Below are 23,232 nucleotides of genomic sequence, written 5' to 3' on the forward strand. Positions count from 1 at the left end.
CTTTCCCTAACTTTGGTAACAGAAAGCTTGCGCTGTGGACACAAACCCTTATGAGAACTGACGAAGCCACCTGTTCTCACGATACAGAGAAAACATGAAGTCTTTGTAAAACACCAAATCCATCCTACTAGACAGCATCAAAGAAGAGCCACGGGCCGAAGGTGAAGCTGAAAGAGTATATCAAACATAGTCTAATCAAACAGTAGAGAAAACCCATTTAGGATGGTGACGATAAACAGGTGGTTTTTATGATACAGTTTGGGCATAGCATTTTGATAGCCGTAACTATTTCCTATTCAGTGCTTTTTTTCCCTTTATCATCCATGGTCAAGAAATTGTGCCACCAGCCAAGGCATCTCTTGTATTTATTTCCTCAGTTGGTTACTTTGCCTGGGTCTTCGTTGCTGCGTGCGGGCTTTTTCTGGCTGCAGGAAGCCGGGCTACCCTTTGCTGCTGGTGCTGGCTGCTCGCTGCGGGGCTCCTCCTGGGGGCCGGCACAGCCTCCAGGGCTCAGGGGTTTCAGCAGTCGTGGAGCACAGGCTTAGCTGCGCTTCGGCATATGGGACGGTCCCGGACCAGGAATCGAACCCGAGTCCCCTGTGTTGACAGGCGGATCCTTAACCCCTGGACCGCCACGGAAGTTCCAGGAATTTCTTAATTTTAATAGCTCTGGGTTTTTTCCCCCCTCAGGTAAAAGAGGAGCAAGTCATACTTGAGCAAGACAAACCTCATTCCTGTGGGAAAATGGTCGGCGTCTGAAACGAGCAAGCATCATGAGGAGAAGGAAGAGGTCTGGGTCAGTGTGGGGACGGGGCTGCTGATCATTTAACACCACTGTTCACCCACATGAAATAAGGTGGAGATGAGAGGATCTCAGGGAACACCATTTGTAATATTATTTGTTTTCCAGTTTTCCTTTCTGAAAAATAGAGGTGATCTAACACCAAACAGCCAAAGCAAGACTCCGGGAAGCCATCAGACAGGCAGCATGACCAGAGCCTGTTTGTGCCTGTGGGTCTCACCTTGAGCTTGGGCTCTATTACACTGTGCTTCTGCTGAAACACGCATCGGAGGGAACGAGGCCTCTCTGTCACCACACAGTCAGCTGTTTGGAGATTAGAACTATGCTTCAATCACTTCTTGTTTTTTCTTGTTTTTTTCTTGTTGATTTACTTTAAATTGGAGTGGGCTTCCCTGGTGGCTCAATCAGTAAAGAGTCCACCTGCAAATCAGGTAGACCTGGGTTCGATTCCTGGGTCAGGAAGATCCCCTGGAGAAGGGAATGGCAACCCGCTCCAGCATTCTTGCCCAAAGAATCCCCTGGACAGAGGAGCCTGGCGGGCTACAGTCTGTGGGGTCGCAAAAGAGTTGGACACGACTTAGCGACTAAGCCAACCGTAATTGCTTTTCAATGTTGTATTAGGTTCTGCCATACGACAACTTGAATCGGCCATAAGTACACGTGGGTTCCCCCTGCTCTTGGGCCTCCCCCACCCATCCCACCACTCCGTCACAGGGCTGGTTTGTATTCTAAATGGCAGGTGTCGGGGTGGTAGGTTTGGATTGTATCAGTTTAGCAAAACTGGGGCCACACATTCCAGAACTGAATTTCCTGTATCGTTTCAGGCTATCCTGGGCCACAAGAAACATTCTGCATGAAGTCTGTAAGGCGCAAGGAAGCCAGGAAAGCGTTCCCTTTTTCTTTACACTGAAACACAAGTATTAGAATTACGTCCACTGTGACACTTCCCTCAATTTCCCAGCAAAGTTGATTTTTCTGCCCTCACGCTCCTTGGAGAGGCTTTGTTCTTGTCTTTCCCAATGGCAAAGAGCTTACAGGCTTACCCTTGTATACCCTAGTGCCCAGTGGAATGAGTACTGCACACTCACTTGGAAGAACAGAGATATGGTTTGTTCAACCTGTGAAGCCAAAGTGTAAAAGATGTTCTGTCTCCTGAGTGGCGGTGGGGTCACTCGCATGCTGATGCCTGCAAAGACCAGACCCATGGCAGAGTTATCATGGTTCCACTCTGTGCATAATTAACACAGTCACTTTTCCCCACATAAAATTCCAGGCACAACTGCAGAAGCAGGGTCCACTCTATGCCGACAAAGAACGGGAATGGGGTGACACCGGTATTTAGGAAAAGCCCACACAAAATATCCCGCTACAGCAACAGAAGGCGTGGACTAAACAGTGTTCCGAGCCCCGCTGTGAGCAGAAATCACAGTATGTTTTGCTTCTGTTGAGTTTGGTTTGGGGCGGCTTGTTTATGGTTTCCCTTTGTTCAGATTTGTTTCTCTGAATGTTTCTTTAGCTTTTAAACTTCTGGTGTAAATGCTGTAATCTTATCTCCAACTCAATATTGTTATCTGGTACAGTTAAATAAAAATTTTAGTCATAAGGAAGTGCAACGCCTTCCCTTCCCACAAAGCCTAAATTTAAATATGTGTAACTCATAAGTCTTAGGTCATCTGCTCAAATTAGCCACGCTACTTTCTCCCTGAGTGTTCTCCAACCACCCACAAGCTGACTCAGTCCTGACCTGAACAAAAGGACCAGGCTTCTCGATGTGGCAATCCTGGTGTGTCGCACACAGCCTCTAAGACTCCGGCATCTTCTCAAATTTTAATTGCATGTCCTGGGAAAGATTTTCTTGTTCCGTCTATAAATAGAACTCAGTGGTAGACGATGAGAACGTTAAAGGTCAGTTAATAACCTCATACTTCATCAGGATAGCTGAGTGCATCTTTCAGGTAAGTGCAAGTTGACCAGTCTTATTAGTATTCCCAGGCGGTGCCAGTGGTAAAGAACCAAAGCAGGAGACATAAGAGATGCGGGTTCGATCCCTGGAGGAGGGCATGGTGACCAACTCCAGTATTCTTGCCTGGAGAATCCAGTGGAAGAGGAGCCTGGTGGGCTATAGTCCATGGGGTTGCAGAGTTGGACGTGACTGAAGTGACTGAGCATGCATACATCAGTCTTAAGGCCTTCTTCAGCAGACTCAAGGCAGTGGCTTCCACACAGGAGAACTTTGAATCAGAGATCTACTGGACATTTTGAGGGGGCGGGGTCTGGCCATTAAGCAGGTGCCTTGTTTCATGAGGCTGAAAGTGTTAGTCCCTCAGTGGTTTCCGACTCTGCAACCCCACGGACTGTAGCCTGCCAGTCTCTGTCCATGGGATTCTCCAGGCAAGAAAACTCCCTGGAGTGGGTAGCCATTCCCTTCTCCAGGGGATCTCCCCAACCCAGGGATCAAACCCAGGTCTCTTTCATTGCAGACAGATTCTTTACCACTGAGCCACCAGGGAAGCTGGTTACTTTGGATTATTTTCCTAAAAGTAGAGACAGAATGTCCTGAAAACTACTGTTCAGGACAGTCTCACATGAAATAAGTACATAATTGTGAGAAGACTGCCAACTTTGTGGGTGAGGAGCTGTTTTCGTTGGGGGTGAAGGTGGGCAGAGCCCTTTAACCAATCGAGTACCAACCTATCCCAGGTATTTAGCCTCACAAAAATTCCCCTTTTATAGTGCTTCTCAAAATTGTTCATTAAAAAACAAAACCAAAAGAGAAATGAGTATATGACCCTTATCCTGACCTCTAAAATCCTAGGAGATCTGAGAATATAACCCAGAGGACTGGGCCCAAACTCACAGTATTCCAGTCTTAAGGTTTTTCTTTAAAATACATGCTGCATTACAAAGATAATTTTTTAACCAGGCTTATCAGTTAAATGCTTCCCTTCATCTACTCTCCCTGAAAAAGCTGAGTTAAATTAATGCTTCAAAGATACACCCTGCTTATCTTGTGGCTTCTCATTGCTCCTGAGATGCTGCTACTCCTGTGAACACAGTCCTCTGGGGGCAGGACTCATATATATGAAAAATAAATACACATTTTTGTTGTTTGGTTGCTAAGCTATGGTTGATTCTTTGCGACCCCATGGATGTAGCCCGCCAGGTTCCTCTGTCCATGGGATTTTTCCAGGCAAGAATACTGGAGCGGGTTGCCATTTCCTTCTTCAGGGATCTTCTCGACCCAAGGATTGAACCAAGTGTCCTGCCTTGGCAGGCGGATTCTTTTCTGCTGAGCCACCAGGGAAGCCTGCAAACTACACATACTTAGCTATAAAAAAGAATGAAATGATACCATTTGCAGCACATAAATGGACCTAGAGATTATCACACTAAGTGAACTAAACCAGAGAGAAAAAGATAAATATCATATGTTATCACTTATATGCACAATCTAATTTTTAAGATGATGCAAATGAACTTATTTATGAAACAGAAAGAGACTTACAGATATTAAAAACAAACTTACAGTTATGGAAGCGGAAACATGGCGGGGGGAAGCAGTGAATCAGAAGCTTGGGATGAACATGAACACAGTACTGTCTACACCACTATATGTTAGATAACCAGCAAGGACCTACTGCATAGCTCAAGAAACTCTACTCAATATCCTGGGATAACCTATATGGGAAGCGAATCTGAAGAAGAAGGAATACATGTATATGTGTGACTAAATCACTCTGCTGTCCACCGGAAACTAACACAACAGTGTACATCAACTCTACTCCAATAATCTTTTTTTTATAAAAAGAAAAAGTAGACTGCACAAAAATCTAGGAGAGACTATACAACAGCTGAAATACATGGTAGGGAAAATGAAAGAGAGACCATGCCATTGGGAGGCTGGGGTGAATTTTAAATAAAGTACATTTGTTCTTTGTCTCAATTAAAAGAAAAAGAAATTTTTGTCTTTATCCAGATTGTCTTATTAAAAAGTTGTAGCGCTGAAGGTGCTGTGTCGAATACTGGATGCTTCTATACACAAATGATGGCATTGTTAGGCATATCCGTTTTGTGGAATTTTAAATATATTTAACAAGTAAAATGTAGTTAATCTCTTTTTATAGAAACTAAGGCTGCAAACTTAGAATGTCTGATAGCTACATGGGAAAATACAAGCATGGTGAAGACTCCCTGTGTCCTGGGAGGGACGACTTCGTGCGCCAGCTTGGCCAGGCCACGGAACCCAGTTTGGTCAAACACCCTCTGGATGTTGTTGTGAATATGTTTGCTAGATGTGGTTTACCTTTACAATCTGTAGACTTTGAGCAAACCAGACAGCCTTCCATAGTGAGGGCGGGCTTTGTCCAATCAGGTGAAGATATTAAGAGTCAAGAGTGAGGTTTCCCAAAGAAGCAACAAAAGAAATTCTGCCTCGAGGCTGCAACATAGTCCACCAGTTTCCTGCCTGCTGGTCTACCCTGAAAATTCTGGACTCAGGACTGCAATATTGACTCTTAATTTCCAGAGTGCCAGCCTGCCTCACAGATTTCAGACTTGCCAGCCCTCACAATCATATGACCCAAAACTTGCATTAAATTTCTTCCTATGTCTCCCTCTCTCTATATATATGTGTGTGTGTGTGTGTGTGTGTGTATCATATTGGTTCTATTTTTTTTGGATAACCCTTATACAGTTACCAAACTATAGTGGAAAGAAAGCAATAATTCTAAAAGAATTGTCAGACTAAGCTTTGGAAAAAAAAGTCTTGTAAAAGAGTTCATAGAAAAAACAGTATTCTTACCACGTACAAGTTCTGAATTCCAAAAGCATACCCAGGACAAGAGCAACAGGCCACTCATTTGTCTCTCACCGTATTGCTTCCATGAAAAAAAGTTCAATTCGTTAGTGTGCTAATTGTATCTTATGTTATGGTGGTACTAGGTCATTGAATGACCCTTAATTATTTACAGATCTGCCTTTTTTTGCCAGACTGAGGATAGGGACCGGATCTTCGTCATCTTGGTACCAGACCCAATAAATGAGTATTGATTGCATGGGAACATGGTTCTAATTTAAGATAGAATAGGATGAAAAATGAAAGTTCATTGTGATGAAATATGGTTTTGGTCATGTTTGCCGGAACATAGTTTTTTTTCTTAAAAAAAGAGAAAAACTGAATATTTCTTTTTGAGTTAAAAGAATAAATCTTATGGACTATAATCTAAAGCCTTGCCACCATTTGAAGTCTTTAAAATTATACTCACAGAGTTTAAATAAAATCAGAACTTGTGATATTTCTTGACATTGTTAAGAGAAAAATCACCTTCTTTATGTGGAACTTTTGGGTAAACCTGTTCTGGGGGCTGTTTCTTACTCAGATTATTGACTTTTTTTCAGTTTTCCCTGCTTTGTGGACAGTTTCAGGTCTATTTTTGAAAGACAGTGAGTGTGGAGCCAGAGAAAGCTTTAAAAGTCAAATCCTCTTTGAATCACTATATGCATGGTGCATCTGAATCCTTGATCTTAGAGTAGAAAGCCCCTGGAGGACAGGAGGAAAAGAATTGATCCCGTCTCCTTCCCTGAAGAACAGCTATAAGAAAAGTCAAGTCATCCACTCATCCAGCCCGTATGTGTAAACAGCTCCAAACTCGAGGGTGCACATGCGTAAAAATGATGAAAAAGACTTCTCTGGCACTGGTTTCCTAGGAAAGCAGGATGCAGATGACCCTGCAGAGGGCTCCTCCAGTGCGACCATTATACGGTCCAGACAAGCCTTTCTTTCCCCCAAAGCGGAGCTCTTTGGCCTAGAAACTTAACTGAAAACAGTCTTGTTGTACAGTTGCTCAATTGTGTCCGACTCTTTGCGACCCCATGGACTGCAGCACGCCAGACTTCCCTGTCCATCACTATCTCCCGGAGTGTACTCAAATTCATGCCCATCGAGTTAGTGCTGCCATCCAGCCATCTCATCCTCTGTCATCCCCTTCTCCTCCTGCCTTCAATCTTCCCCAGCATCCTGGTCTTTTCCAGTGAGTTGGCTCTTCGCATCAGGTGGCCAAAGTATTAGAGCTTCAGAAGCTTCAGCGTCACTCCTTCCAGTGAATATTCAGGGTTGGCTGCTGCTACTGCTAAGTCGCATCAGTCGTGTCCGACTCTGCGACCCCAGAGATAGCAGCCCACCAGGCCCCCGTCCCTGGGATTCTCCAGGCAAGGACACTGGAGTGGGTTGCCATTTCCTTCTCCAGTGCATGAAAGTGAAAAGTGAAAGTGAAAAGTGAAAGTGAAGTCGCTCAGTCAAGTCCGACTTGTGGTGACCCCATGGACTGCAGCCTACCAGGCTCCTCCATCCATAGGATTTTCCAGGCAAGAGTACAGGAGTGGGGTGCCATTGCCTTCTCCAAGGGTTGGTTTACTCCCCAAGAAATCTACAATTGCCTTGTAGTTTCCCATCTGTTGGCAACAGCTGGCATGAGTTTCTGTGTTGATGAGACCGGGGCATTCCTCAGAAGTCTCAGTTGGTGAGCACAGCGTCATTTTCTGTCAGTCGAGTTGCAGGAAGCAGGGCTTCAGTCACCTTCACTCCCACCCCTGTATTTTGTTCATCACCATCACCTACCTGCCATACACAGTATTCTTGCTCCCTGTCTAACTATTGAAATCTATACCTACCCTGGTCTTTTTTAACATCTCAAAAAAGAAAATCTCAGACATATCTCACTTGCAGAATCCTCTCCATCTTGGAAAACAATCCTGGCACATAGATGATTCCCCCAGGACCCCTCTTCCCTTTGTAACTTTCCTTCAGCCACACTGGTCTTGTTGCTTCTCAAATAGGCCCAGCACGTCAGAGCTTGCACGGGCTGTTCCGTTTACCCAACCTTCTCTGCTCCAAGGTATCTGCCTGCTCAATTCCTCACCACCTTGAGTTCTTTGACCAAACATCACCTCCTCGGTGAAGCTCTCCCGGGCTGTCCTACTTAAACATGTAAACCTGTGGCAAGCAGCTTTGGCACTGGCCCCCTGTGACGCCCCGCCTCCTTCAGGCTTTTGTGAAATCCCTCCCCTTGAGGGCTGGCTGGAAGAAATGACTCATTCAATAGAACGTGGCCAAGCTGAGGGGTTGTCACGTCCAAGATGCGGCTGGAGAAAGACTCTGTCTTCTGTCTTGCTTACTCCCTCGCTTGAGTTAATGGAAAGCAGCTGCCATGCTGGGCGCTGTCTTATGGAGAGGCCCAAGTGGCAAGGAACTGGAGGAGGACTCGAGCCAACAAGCCATAGAGACTGAGCCCCCCGCCAACTGCCCCAGAGGAGCCAAGTTCTGCCAGGGACTGCGTGACTGAGCTTGGAGGAGAATCCTGCTTGGGCAAGGCTGGCGATGCCTGTGGTCCCACTGGACTCTTGACTACAGCGGGGGAGACGCTGGTCCCGAGGACCCAGACAAACTGGCTTCCTGACCAACACCAGCTCTGAGACAACAAACGCTTGTTGTTCTAAAATACTAACACAATATCCACTCTTCCACCCCCGCACCTGATTTCTTTCTCTTTTATGTTTTCTTCTATAAGACGTCACCATTAATGTTCAATGTATTTCACTTACTGACCGTCTTCCCACACATCTACTAAAATATGAGACTTCTGAAGGCAGAAACTTTTGTCTTTTTCTTTTCATCAGTATATGTTTGAAGTCTAATCACTGCCTGGCTCAGAGTAGTCAACAAATATTTGTTAAATACATGAAGCATTATATCACTCAATGGCAAATTGTTTTTCCTAAGTTCCTAAGGAAAATGGCTTCATTGCAACAATCTCCCACAGAACCCTCATTCTTTCACATGTTTTAATATTTAGTAAATATTTGTTGAGAGGATCAATCAATGAATAAATTACAGAAAATTGGATTTTTTTGTAAGTGCAGTAACAATCCAGTCAGGGAAATGATCAGATGACCCATTATTTCCATGTCACTGTCTTATAGAGGTCAAGAATTTGAGACTGTGGTGGCAAGAAAAAAAATTAGAATTCTAGAGTTTTCATTTTTCACACAAAATGTATGTCTTTGTCTTCTTTAGGACATTAACTTATTTATTTCCCATTATTCAAAACAATGATACTAGCAGGAAAGACAAACAGCAAGATGCCCTCCATTCTGGAAGAAACGCATTTATCAATGTGACATAAATGCCTGGAAAAGAACAGTGTCAGTCATCACCTTATAAAAAGGATCGGGTAGATTCTTGAGGGTTAAGGTTTCTGCTATGTAGAGGGATGGAGGCGCGATGACAGGTACCTGCCAGTTTGCTGAAACTGATATCCATGGAGAAAACATCACTCACTCATCAGTTTCAGAGAGGGTACCCATGCGTGTCCTCAGCCACTCTACAGACAATGGCCACACGTATGACATCTGTAGAGACAGTTCCTCTCTGCGGTTGTATCAAGCCTAATAACTGTGGGTAACATCATACTAGGAAAAGGTAGGAGGTCATCTGGTAATGAGAAGCACATGTATTTTGGAATTCAGACAGGAGTGAGTTTGAATCTGAGACCTGAAGAAGTTACGGGGCTCTCCCCAGATTACACAGCTAGAGTGGAAAACCTAGATCTCCATCTAAAAATGAAGACAGTAGCTCCCTCCAAACTTGAAGTGAAGAGCCACTTCACCCAGAACATAGTAAGCATATGAATGCCCATTTCCCCACGCTGCCATAAAAATATTTATAGTCCGTGTGATGCCCGAAATAATGACATTTTCCATCTACTGTTCCTAAAGTTAGATTTGAGGCTACTTTTCCTAGAAAAAGAAAGTAACATAAGGTGCTCTAGGATAAATTCATGGGGGATAAAAGCCAAACCATCCGCTAAGTGATGGGTTTTACAAATTCAGAAAAGAAACAATTCAACTAAATCCCTGGGTTGTCCTGGTTATAAATATTTACTCCAAGTACTCGTTCTTTATATATCTATTGTTTTCCCCCAAACTATGCTTTTCGCTAATTTCTTTCAACTAATTTATATCCAAATCTTGATGTGGACTCACCACTCACATGTATAATGGGAAAAGCATACTTTTCAATGTCCTTGAAAACTCTTGTTCTTTTGCAAATAAAAATATACTTATTTGGGAAAACGCATTAAAATAGCAACTTGTGTGCCCCTCCCACTTCAGTCTTTTTGTCCGGTATCAGATGTTGTCATAGTCTTATTTTGCATGGGACTAATGTCTTGGATTTATCACAGATGCTCATGTGTTCTAAAAAAACACTTAAGGAATTGCTTCTGTTAGTTACTCTGGTTTTTCCCCTGTCTCTGTCTTTCTGTCTCTCCCTTCTTTTTTTGAATTGAATTGAACTCTGGACCCTGTTCACTTTTATACTTATTTTTGGCTTAATTTCCGGAACTCTACAGTGGTATTCAACAAAAGAGCTGTGGCAAAGGGACTTCAGGTCACTTTGTTGGTTAAAATCTGACAGAGAGCGGTTGGTCTACATTTTCCAAAGTAAAGTGGCAAAAGGGCATCAATATGCTTTTTCTTCTTTAAGGTCTGTCTCTTGTAGCTGGAAGGGGTAGATGTTTAGAAGAAACACTCCAGTCCCATTTCCCTAAAGACCTCTCAATTCCTATAACCATATAAGAGTATGATGCAAATGACCAAAATCCATTGGGTTTATAAGACAGTTCTTGTTTTCCACTTATACACTTCCATCCGGCAACAAGGGAGACAATTTGATTTTACATGTTAAAAGATTCATAGTGTCCAAAGAGCAAGAATTGATAAGTCTATAGTTTTCTGAATAAATATTCAAAGACAAAAGGTCTCAGGTTTTAATGGACAAGAGAAAAGGCTTTGGAGAAATTAAGGTGAACATACAGGAGAAATAGAAATTAGAATAGAAACTCTCTATTTTGAAGCTATGTTAAAATCAGTCTAGAGAAATGGATGTTTTTATATCATCTCATATACAATCCTCAGAAAATAATCAACCTACTTTCTTGAAGTATTTTCAGGGGATGCTTAAATGTACATTTCACTGAAGCCATATATTCATAAATGTGTACATATATATGGATGCCATGATTTGCTTTTGATAGCAGTTATGAAATACTCCATCTGCTATTAAATATGGAATCTGAAGAAGTCACTTTTAGATATCTACATATATAATGGAACATTAGGTCTCTTTCATAAGCTCTTTATAGACCAATTTGAGACTATGTTTTACCAAAGTTTCACAAGACGCCTACTTAAAGCCCTCACATAGGGAATTAAATTGTCTTAATTGCATTTGATTCCACACTGATATTGACATTGCTGGATACAGAGTTTTGCTGCTTTCTGATCAGTGGGCAGCATGAACAAACACAGACTGAATGACTTTGAATAAGGACAAAAACAGAGCCAGGCTTACCTGTGTCCTTTCTCCCGAGGATCTAGGAGCTAGGAACTCACAGCTGGGCAAGAGTGAAAATGTTCTTTAGTTAATAATACAGGCAAGAAAAGCTCCAGACCCCAAGAACCTGGGTTAACCATTGACACCGGCTTGTTCCTACAGTTCCACCCTGGGAACACGCATAGGTAGCCCGTGGCATCTTAGGAAGCCGGCGCCAACCGGTCAGCTGAGACCACGGCTGGGGCCCCGCCCCTGCACCCCTGGAGGAGGTCCGGGGAGAAGGTCACCCAGGCGTCCCCTGACTCACTGTTCACTTGCTTGGGAACACAAAGGAGGAAGATTTCCTGGGCCAGAAATATGTTCAGCAGTGCCCGTAAGTGACTCAAATATTTACAGACAGGGCTATTGGAGGCTCAGTTTTCAGACTTTGAGCAATGCAAAGAAGCTCTTTTTGTCAGAGTTCTTTGCATACATCTGAGCAGGTCAGAGTTGAAAGGGGATGCCGATGAAAATGGAGACGAGACAACCTGCAATGGCTAAGCAGCCACTCGTCCCTTTACTCAGCGTGCCTTCGGTGGTCATCTACACTGTGCAGCGCAATTCCAAGTGTGGCTTCCCGGGTGGCTCAGTGGGAAAGAATCTGCCTGCAAAACAGGAGACGCAGGTTTGATCTCTGGGTCGAGACGGTCTCCTGGAGAAGGCAATGGCAACCCGCTCCAGTATTCTTGCCTGGGAAACCCCATGCACAGAGGAGCCTGGCGGGCTACAGTCCATGGGGTCGCAAAGAGACACACACGTGCACACATGCTCCCAAAGCACAGGCATCCACAGTTGAATAAGCCTTGAGAAACAGAAGAAAGAGACTAAGGCTGAAGGTTTCTCCTGCCCACAACCTCAAGAGTCAGAGTTTAAAGGACTTCCCTGGTGGTCCAGTGGTTAAGACTTCACCCTCCAACACAGCAGGCACAGGTTCCATCCCTGGTTGGGGAGCTAAGACCTCACACGCCTCGTGGCCAAAACACCAAAACAGCAAACAGAAGCGTATTGTAACAATTTAATAAAGACTTTAAAAACCATCCACAACAATAACAACAAAATCTTTAAAAAAAGAATCAGAGTTTAAGACAGAGATGATAAAGAAAATACAGGCTGTTGTTCAAGTCTAGAGCGTACAATCTGATGGTCCCTCTGCCCCAGCAATCAGTCCTCAGGGGTGAGATGAAATTTTGAGGCAGTCATGGGGTCAAGCTGACTGACCGAGAGTCAGAAAATTGAATAATACGCGACGAGGTGGTAGAGTCAAGAGAAAGGTCCAGAAGAGGTGAAAGTCAGCCACAAGAAAGGAAAGAAATAACAATCCCAGCTCTTCAGAACCTGGGGGCGGGGAGGGGAGGGCGGGGCTGTATGCAGAGGGTTGCCAAGGGAGGTTTGTGCTGGCCAGAAACCAGCATTTTTCTTTCCTGGGAAGAGCGCTGGTAGGCAGGGGTCTGGAAGCCTTGTCCAGTTTGGTTAACCCTCCAAATTTAAGGGGCAGTGCCTAAGTTCCGACCAGAGTTGCTGTTGGGGTGTTGTTGGGTGTGTGTTTTGCATTTTTTTTAATTAAAAAAAAATGGAGTATAGTTGCTTCGCAACGTTGTATCAGTTTCTGCTGTGCAGCAAGGTGAGTCAGCTGTGTGCACAAATTATCTTCTCCCTCTCAAGCCTCCCTCCCCCTCCCCATCCCACCTCTCTAGGTCATCACAGAGCACCGAGCTGACCCCGAGTCAGAGCTCTGAATTCCTCCCACCTGCTCCTCTCCCTGCTGTGTCCGCAAGCCCATTCTCTATCTGTGTCTCTTCCCACCCTGCAAATGGGTTCATCAGTGCTGTCTTGCTAGATTCCATAGCTATGCATTAATGGACAATACTTGTTTCTCTGACTTACTTCTCTCCGTATGACAGACTCTAGGTGTTCGCACTTTTAACAACATGAACACTTGAGGAGGCAAGATTGGATGTCGGTGTTGGGACTCACTGGCTTTGTGACACCGGGAGCTGCTTGACCGCTCTGTATCCATCTCCTCATCTGTAAAGTGGAAATAATAATAACAACAACTACAACCGCAGCTCCTACTCAGGCTGGTACTTGGTGTTCCAAGCCTGCGAGCTCTCCATCAGGCTTGGACATTCTGATAGGAGGGCGTGATCTGCAACCTGTTACTCAGTAACCCAGGAGAAGAGCTTAAACCCTTCAAGGGACATATCTTTTTAATCACCCATAAATGTCAGGGAGGCAGCAGACCTGGAGGTGAGCCTTTCTGCCAAGAAATCTGAAGACTGGAGGGATGTCTGCATGCCCACACACATGGAGGCCACTTCCGTTGCGGGGCATTCACAGTAAGGCAGGCTGACTGCTTAGTGAGTGTTATCAGTCACTCTGCTCTGTTCCTGGATGGGGAGCTGGGATTTTTTTATTAGTGGTCCGTAGGAAAGGACTGAACGGAACACACATGACTCTCTCTACAAGGACAGTCTCAGGGAAGGTGGCTTTGTCTGGCTGACTGCCGAGGAGACAAGGCAGCCGAAGACGGATGGCATAGGAAAGACCCTGCAGGAGACGAGGAGGCAAGATGGGGACCTGGATGGGCTCCCAAGCCCGAGTCAGACCATCGCTGCCGCCTCGTCCCTTTGTTTGAAGTAAATTCCCAGAACACCAGGCACGCCCATACTCACATGTAAGCAGAAAAACACTTGCCAAAGCCAAGTCAAATTATCATCTGGATCGGCTTCTCTGTCACATTCTGTGCTTCCTAAATCTACCTTAAACTAAAACTAAACGTCTTGAAGTTCAGCTTTGGGGAACTACAGGCCTCCTGGAAACACAGAGAGAAACTGAGGCAAATCGAAAAAAGCCTGTTTAAAGATTTGACAAATGAGAAGATGATGAAAGAATTCATTACTCAAGTGGAAGAACTCTGATACCTTTTCCAATAATCTGTACTTTGTTGCTGCCCGATGATTTTAGTCATGGCCTAAAAAGAAGACAGACTCTAAAAAGAAGATATACCACACAAATTCTATACCCCATCCAGCATTCTAGAGTATAGAATTGAGCTGGTGCTACTCTAGCTCTGTCCTGGACGAACTATTTTTGTTTGTTCGGCCTTACTTCTGCTTTTGTAAGACCTGAGAGCTAAGAATAGTTTTTACATTTCTAAATGGCAGGGAGAAGATTACTAGAGGAGTAATATTTTGTGATGTAAAGTTATATGAAATTCAAACTTCAGGATCCATAAAATTTTTTTTTTTTTTTAAACATAGCCCTACTCTTTAGTTCATTTACATGTCATCGATGGCTGTACTCACCCTATGGCAGCAGAATTCTGTGACCCTCAGAGTCTCAGCAGAGACCAGGTGGTCCTCAAAACTTCCCATATTTAGCATCTGGCCCTTTGCAGAAAAAAATGTTTGCAGAGCCCCGAGCTAGTTAAACTATGCAATTTGCATTCTTCAAAGATGATGTTCCTCTTTCCTGGTTAATGATTAACATATAGTTAACTCCAAGTCAACTGAAATTCTAGAATTTAAAACCTTATTTTTTTTACATCCAACCCAACAATCATGTTCCTTGGTCTTTACTGAGACCAAGAGTTAAAAACCTAAGTCCACACAAAAACCTGTACACAGAGTATTTATAGAAGTTTTATTCATAAGTGCCAAAACTTAGAAGGAATCAAGACATCCTTCAGTAGGTGAATAAACAGTGCTACACCCAGACAATGGAATATTATGCAGTTCTAAAAAGAAATGAACTACCAAGCCCTGAAAATACACAGGGAAACCTTAAATGCATGTTTCTAGGTGAAAGAAGGCAATCTGAAAAGCCTGCATAAAGTATGATTCAGAGTATATGGCATTCCGAAAAAGCTAAAATTATGGAGGTAATAAAAGATCGGGTTTGGTGAGGAGCAGAGGGAAGGAGAGATAAACAGGCAAAGCCCAGAGGGTTTTTGGAGCCGTGAAAATTCTCTGTATGATTTAACAATGATGGATGTATAGCATCGCATGCATGTGTGCTAAGTAGCCTCAGTCGTGTCTGACTCTTTGTGACCCCATGGACTGTAGCCCCCAGGCTCCTCTGTCCATGGGATTCTCCAGGCAAGAATACCGGAATGGGTTGCCATTTCCTTCTCCAGGGGATCTTCCTGACCTAGAGATCGAACTCAAGTCTCTTGCACCGGCAGGCAGGTTCTTCACCACTGAGCTGCCTGGGAAGCCCCATGTCCTTTCGTGTCTTCCCTCAGTGTTACTGGAAATCTGAAACTGCTCTATGAAATAATCTTTTTTTGAAAGAATAGTTTTTCCTTCAAGGTTCCTTTGACTCAGTTTACCCTTGTCTACTGCATTGATTCATCAGTATTTTTAAATGATTTTGAAAAATAAACTTTTTAAAGGCATTCTCCCTTTGATCTCTACATTGTGGCCCTTTGTTGCACGTGTCATGTCCTTCACCACGTTTTATACACTCGTGGGTCAGGATTGACTGAAACTTATCCCCTGGTGAATCCAACAGAGTGTCTAGCAGAAAACTGCAACACAACAGATCCTAAGGGATGAACGCTTGTTTAAAAAAGGAAGCAAGTATACCATATTTGGAGACCAAAGCCTTTGGAGCGGTTGATTGCAGTGTTCTTGGCTCTTTCCTTCAGCTGTCTTTCTAAGCTGGCTTATCTTTGTCCATCTCCAGATGGACAAATCAGTCTCTCTGAAATTCCGAGACTCTCTTGCTGCCTGTTTGAACCCAACCAACATCATAATTTTTGGATTCTGCCTGGGTCTTTTCCCTCTTTTTATCATCCCAACTCTCAAAATCTTCCTTCACTGTGTCTCACTTCCACCTGAAGGATTCTCTGTTTTACCATGTCCAAGCCCTCCATGATAAGAGGCAAAGGAAAAAAAAAAAAATAAAAGGTTAACTTGAATTTGCTTCCTCAAGGTGCAATCCAGTTCAGCATTTTATAAGCTGACCCACACTACTGCAGCAAGAGATTTAAATAGAAATGATGCAACTGACTATCATTCAAATGAGCTCAATACGCTGAATGAATCATGCTAACAGGTTCTTCCCAGAGCGGGGGAGGGGCGAACAGGAGACTACCTTTGAGAATCTCTCTCAGATATTTAAGTTATGTATGTTTACCGTAGACACTATGAATAAGAATGTGAAAAAGCTGATAAAAATGATTCAGCAGCCTCAATTTCTTTTGGCAAAGTTATTCCCACTCTTCCCCACTGTGCTTTTAAGTAAAAAATCGAGATTCAATTATATTCACAGTTTTGAATCTTGCTTTTTAATCACTGGCAAAGAGCTCTCATCTTAAAGCAAAAGCATGCATTAGTAACCATGGGATTCCTGACATCCCAGAAAAGCAGGTGAAGAAGATCTGGTGAGACAGGTGCTGGATTTCTGGTACTCCACAGTCAATCTCCACCCGTGTTTACTGGTAGGATTTACTCTGAGCTGTCGGCGTCAACTGGAACTGTGCTCTGAGACAGGTTTGTAGATGCTCCAGCATGCTGTTTGAAGGTGTGCCCAAACACTTGTTGTTCAGTCTCTAAATTGTGTCCAACTCTTTGTGGCTTCATGGACAGAGTTGGCTCTAACTCACGTCCATTGAGTCGGTGATGCCATCCAACCATCTCATCCTCTGTAGTCCCCTTCTCCTCCTGCCCTCAATCTTTCCCAGCCTCAGGGTCTTTTCAAATGAATTGGTTCTTTGCATTAGGTGGCCAAAATATCGGCACTTCGGCTTCTCTGGTAGAGGTGCTTATCCACCTAAAAGCAGGAGATGGTTAGATAGCAACACCGACTCAGTGGACATGGATTTGAGCAAACTCCTGGAGATGGTGGAGGACAGAGGAGCCTGGCATGCTGTAGTCCATGGGGTCGCAAAGAGTCAGACACGACTTAGGGACTCAGCAACAATCCTCCAGGAAGGTTGATTGGATTACATAGGATGCCCTTATTCTAAAGACCATATTTCTTTTAGGAACTCTTTATCTCTCCAAGGGAAGACTGAGATAATTACTTGAATACTTGAAGCCCCTGACTAGCTTCATTACCTCCTAGATTATTTCATTAGGAAATATTAAAAGGAGACCATTTACCTACACAAGGTCCTCAGCCATCTTCGATTTTCATATGGCAACAGAACTGTCTCTCCTCTCCTTAACTCCCCACTTGTCTTGTTTCAAGCTACAGAGACAGATTGTCAAAAGGGAGGTCCTCCCAGCCTCCCTCTCCTCCAAGACATATTTTCCTCTAATGCTTTCCTTCCCCCCTAAATAAGAATTAAAAGTGATATTTCTTTTGACAGCTGGTAACTAATCCCACCTTAGCAGGAAGGAGAACAGGAAGCCAGCAAAGGAATTTTCCATTCCTATGTCTCTCTTAATTTTTTTCCACATCAGGTACTTTTCAAAATCTAGACATTTCCCGTGAGTCTGTCTATCTTCTTGTTTTGTCTACTAGAGTCACGTGCTTTTAACTTGTCCCGTGCGGGCTGCGGAGAAGCCTGACGGAGCTGATGTTTGTCTATGGAGGAGGGAGAACTTGAGAGCCTTTGAATCTCCAAAGGGAATAAGACTGAAATGTGATGCCTTTGCTTATGCAAACGGGATTTTTCCTCTTGTAAAGATAAAGTTCACACAGCTAGTCCCACAAACCACAAATCAAAATGCCTCGTGTTGTGAGGACAGCTACAACTCTGACTCAAAGTAAGTTTCTGCTCACCCATGCTTTGCCTGCCAGACAGCCTTGCCTCCTTGATTCCTTCCTGCCTTCCTCTCCTCCATTTCCTCCTCAAAACAAAGCAAAACAAAACAAAAAAAAAAAACTAACAGATTCTGTGTACTCCTCTCTGTTCCAAATCTTCCACAGCATATGTGACAATAGCTGGGGGGGGTGGGGGTGGGGGGCAGGGGGGCGGGTAGCGGGGGTGAGGGAAAAATAATCAACTTGAATTTATTATTCCAAGGAGAAATACATTTTAGCATTTTTTAACATAAGGCACAATATTTCAACAAATGATTTTTTTTTTATTTTTTTAAAAGGGTAAAACCTTAATTTCCTAAAGGCAGCGATTTGTACAGAATGGGAATGAAATGCATCTATATCAGTGTCTTTTCAAATGAATTGATTTAATGAAGGAGACATCTACTCCAGCCTGTTAGATTCTGTATATAAGTGACTAAAAACATTGCTCTGAAACTAAAGAGAAGGGACTTCCCTGGTGACTCTGCCTTTCCAATGCAGGGGTCCTGGGTTCAGCCCCTGCTGGGGAACTAGAGCCTACACGCTTCATGGTCCAAAAGTAAATAAATAAACAAAAAAGACAGAAGAAACAAAAGACACTGTAAGACAGAAGACAATAAAGAATGGCTTCACAGTTAAAAAAAAAATAAAACTGAAGATAACTTTTTTTTTTCCCTGAAATTTTCCAACTGTGTATTTTTACTGTGGCAATAATCATCAGAATCAAAATGACAGTAACAAGAAATGGTGGTGGTTTAGTCGCTAAGCCATTTCAGATTCTTTGAGATTCCATGGACTGTAGCCCGCTGGGTTCTTCCGTCCATAAGATTTCCCAGGCAAGAATACTGGAGTGGGTTCCCAGTATAGATCCCCAGGGGATTTTCCTGACCCAGGGGTTGAACCCAGGTCTCCTACACTGCAGACAGTTTCTTTACCAACTGAGCTACCAGGTAAGCCCAATAAGAAATACTTATTGAGCAGATTCAGGTAGTGGATACCCTTTTACACTGACTTCCCTGGTAGCACAGTGGTTAAACAACTGCCTGCCAATGCAGGAGACCTGGGTACGATCCCTGGGTTGGGAAAATCCTCTGGAGGACAAAATGGCAACCCACTCCAGTATTCTTGCCTGGAGAATCCCAGGCCAGAGGAGCCTGGCAGGCTACAGTCTACAGGGTCCCACACAGTCTGACAGGACTGAAGCAACTTAGCATGCACACAAACAAGATAGCTGGATGATATTGTTTACCTCTAACAAAGATATCTGATTGCCAGGAGAAATATCAATAACCTCAGATATGCAGATGACACCACCCTTACGGCAGAAAGTGAAGAAGAACTAAAGAGGCTCTTGATGAGAGTAAAAGAGGAGAGTGAAAAAGTTGTCTTAAAGCTCAACATTCAGAAAACTAAGATCATGGCATCCGGTCCCATCATTTCTTGGCAAATAGATGAGGAAGCAATGGAAACAGTGACAGATTTCATTTTTCAGGGCTCCAAAATCACTGGAGATGGTGACTGCAGGCATGAAATTAAAAGATGCTTACTCCTTGGAAGAAAAATTATGACCAACCGAGGCAGCATATTAAAAAGCAGAGACATTACTTTGCCAACAAAGGCTCGTCTAATCAAGGCTATGGTTTTTCCAGTAGTCATGTATGGATGTAAGAGTTGGACTATAAAGAAAGCTGAGCACCAAAGAATTGATGCTGAGCAACTTAACTGAACTGAAGATATTTAAATGGTTATATCTAACGAGTTATATACTATCTCATCACAATCCTTAACCCACTACCATTTTTTCTTTTTTAAAAAGTTAATAATGTAAGGAATTAGATGTTCAAAAAGTTCAGTCTAAGAGTGATGTTGGGATTTATAAGATCTCTTCCGGGCACACAACCCCTAAAACCCTGGAATTTCCTGTGATAAGAGCAATAAAGTTGTCTTTTTTATGCTAATGACATAGCTTTTGGAAAGCCTGCAGGTAACCTAAATTGGTGAGGGTTGGAGGATTGGTTACCAAGGTAACAACTGTAATTAGAGGTTGAGACTACCAGTTCCACCCTCTTGAACCTCTGGGGAGGAGAGAGGGGCCAGAGGTCAAATCTACCACCACAGGCCAGTGATTTAACCAGTCAAGACCACGGAATGAAGCATCCATAGGAACCCAAAAGGAGGGGTTTCAGAGAGCTTCAAAGCTGATGAGCATGTGTCAGGCCAGGGGTAGTGGTTCACCTGGAGGGGGATGGAAACCTTGCACCTCTTCTGCCCTGTGCCTCTCTTCTCTCTGTTCCTGAGTTATATCTTTTTCTAATAAATGGGTGATTTAGTAAGTCCTGTTTCTCTGAGTTCTGTGAGCCACTCTAGCAAATCAGTCAAACCCAAGGAGAAGGTTGTGGGACTCTCTGATTGACAGCCAGTTGGCCAGAAGTACAGGTGACAACCTGGACCCGCGGTTGACATTCTGAGTCAGAGTGGGGTTGTTGGAATCTGCAATATGGAGCTAGTTGGTGGTCAGAAACACAGTTAACAATCTGGGCTCATAACTGGTGTCTGAAGAGCAAGGGAGGCAGTCTTGTAGGGCTGAACACTTAACCTACAGAATCTGATGCCAACACCATTTCAAAATTGAGTTAAATGATAAGACACCCAATCAGTGTCTGGAGAATCACCCGTTATTGGTGGGGGAAACTGTTCCCTACAGGATTGGAACTGGGTCCTGAAACTCAAAAGACTATGATATAGTCTAAAACTATAATAAAATTCATTGGAAAGACTAATGCTGAAACTGAAGCTCCAATACTTTGGTCCCCTGAAGCAAACAGCCAACTCACTGGAAAAGACCCTAATGCTGGGAAAGATTGAAGGCAAAAGAAGAAGAGGGCAGCAGGGGATGAGATGGTTAGATAGCATCACTGACTCAGTGGACATGAATCTGAGCAAACGCCAGGAGACAGAGGAGGATACGAAAGCCTGTCCTGTTGCAGATCATGGGGTCGCAGAATCAGACACGACTTCAAGACTGGACACAAAATAATACCTTCAAGGATGACATTTAATAATATCCAAGTAAGTAAATATAATGCATTCATTTCAATAATTTATAAATTACAGAGAATTGTATAGTAAATTTAGCTCAGATTAAAGCATTATATGCTCAGATATGCAGATGGCAGCACCCTTATGGCAGAAAGTGAAGAAGAACTAAAGAGCCTCTTGATGAAAGTGAAAGCAGAGAGTGAAAACGCTGGCTTAAAGCTCAACATTCAGAAAACTAAGATCATGGCATCTGGTCCCATCACTTCATGGCAAATAGATGGGGAAACAGTGGCAGACTTTATTTTGGGGGGGCTCCAAAATCACTGCAGATGGTGATTGGAGCCATGAAATTAAAAGACGCTTACTCCTTGGAAGAAAAATTATGACCAACCTAGGCAGTATATTAAAAGCAGAGACATTACTTTGCCAACAAAGGTCCATCTAGTCAAGGCTATTGTTTTTCCAGTAGTCATGTATGGATGTGAGAGTTGGACCATAAAGAAGCTAAGCGCCAAAGAATTGATGCTTTTGAACTGTGGTGTTGGAGAAGACTCTTGAGAGTCCCTTGGACTGCAAGGAGATCCAACCAGTCCATCCTAAAGGAGATCAGTCCTGGGTGTTCATTGGAAGGACTGATGTCAAGCTGAAACTCCAATACTTTGGCCACCTGAGGCAAAGAGCTGACTCATTGGAAAAGACTCTGGTGCTGGGAAAGATTGAGGGCAGGAGGAGAAGGGGACGACAGAGGGTGAGATGGTTGGATGGCATCACCAACTCAATGGACGTGAGTTTGGGAAAAGTCTGGGAGTTGGTGATGGACAAGGAGGCCTGGTGTGCTGCAGTCCATGGGGTCACAAAAAGTCGAACATGACTGAGTGACTGAACTGAACTGAAAGCATTATATTATTTATCCAGAAAGTATTTTATTAGATTCAGTGTTAAAAATCGTTATATTTCCTAATAATTAATTTAGAACAGAGTTTAAATAAATCCATCCTCCAATCTTATGCAAGATGATATATCTAGGGGGAGTGTGTGTGTGTGTGTGTTAGTCACTCAGTCGTGTCCGACTCTTTGCGACCCCATGACTGTAACCCACCAGGTTCCTCTGTCTTGGGATTTTCCAGGCAAGAATATGGGAGTGGCTTGCCGTTTCCTCCTCCAGGCTTGAGGGAGTGGGGGTTGGTAGAAAAAAGAAGCATCACAGTATATGTGTTTGTGTGCATGAGTGTGTGTGTGTGCGCACGTGCGCATGAGTGTGTGTTGGCTTCAGTTGAAAGTCGAAGAAACTAATGAAATCATACTCTTGTTTATAGGAAAAGAATGTTCCTTTTTGTGGGGGGTGATTTTTTTATAATTGATTTTTACTGGAGTGTAGTTGATTTATAATGTGTTAATTTCTGCGATTCAGAAAAGAGAATAAGTTATACACATCTATATAGCCCTCTTTTTAAAATGCATTCCCAGGTAGATCATTGCAGACCACTGAGTAGAGTTCTCTGTGCTGTAGGTCCTTATTATCTGTTATATTTAGTAGTATGTGCGAGTCAATCCCAATCTCCCAATGTATCTCTCCCCACCTCCCTTTCTTCATAACCACAAGTTTGTTTTCTACATCTGTGACTCTGTTTCTGCTTGGTAAGTAAGTTCAGTTGGGGAATAGAATGTTCTGGAGCTGGTGTGACGGCAGGCTCTCCAGAAGGCAGGAAATGAGAATAGGAACGCCCCACTTCCGGTTCCTGAGCCCGTCTATCTGTCTCCGACCGCCCACAGAGCAGAGAGGCATAGATTGTTCTAGCTGAAGAGAGAAGGCAGAACTGGACTTCTCCCGCCCCTTGAGCTGATTTTCACAGAATAGAACCCACTGAAAGAAAACACAGAGCTCCCGAAATGCGTACTGAAAAGTAGCCCGTTTCTCACTCATCAGATAGCAGCACTTACTGACCTGGGCAACCCCACTTGGCTTCTCTATGGCCTTAATGAAAAGGCCAGTTCATTATTTCATTTGGAAATCAGTGAGATGAATCGTAATGAAAAGCCAGGGTTCTCTGCCAGGATTTAGCAAAGGCCATGAATAGCCCAGCTTAAAAGTTGAATTTCTTGTTTTCCTTCCTGTGTGGCTCTCTTTGAAAAGGCAAGAAAAGAGTCCATTTGGTCTTTGGAAAGCCCATCTCAGAGTCCGAGGCATTGCCAACTGGTGAGGTTCACC

The 23,232-nt window shown here is 43.6% G+C and overlaps 1 protein-coding gene and 1 long non-coding RNA gene across 2 annotated transcripts in view; one reads left to right on the top strand and one right to left on the bottom strand.

Moving 5' to 3' along the window:
- KCNJ16 (potassium inwardly rectifying channel subfamily J member 16) overlaps nucleotides 1–11,391 on the bottom strand; it is a 66,716-nt gene extending 55,325 nt beyond the window's left edge. The window contains exon 1 of the mRNA XM_019982645.2: nucleotides 11,211–11,391. The gene's annotated coding sequence lies outside the window, so the exon portion shown is untranslated. The remainder of the gene's footprint in view (nucleotides 1–11,210) is intronic.
- A 1,245-nt stretch (nucleotides 11,392–12,636) lies between these two features.
- On the top strand, nucleotides 12,637–15,627 carry LOC139177663 (uncharacterized). Its single transcript, XR_011562205.1, has 2 exons — nucleotides 12,637–12,852; nucleotides 13,133–15,627. It is a non-coding gene; the product is annotated as an uncharacterized lncRNA (long non-coding RNA).
- The last annotated feature ends 7,605 nt before the right edge of the window (nucleotides 15,628–23,232 follow it).

Source organism: Bos indicus, chromosome 19 (genome assembly GCF_029378745.1).
Source record: "Bos indicus isolate NIAB-ARS_2022 breed Sahiwal x Tharparkar chromosome 19, NIAB-ARS_B.indTharparkar_mat_pri_1.0, whole genome shotgun sequence".
NCBI lineage: Eukaryota > Metazoa > Chordata > Mammalia > Artiodactyla > Bovidae > Bos > Bos indicus.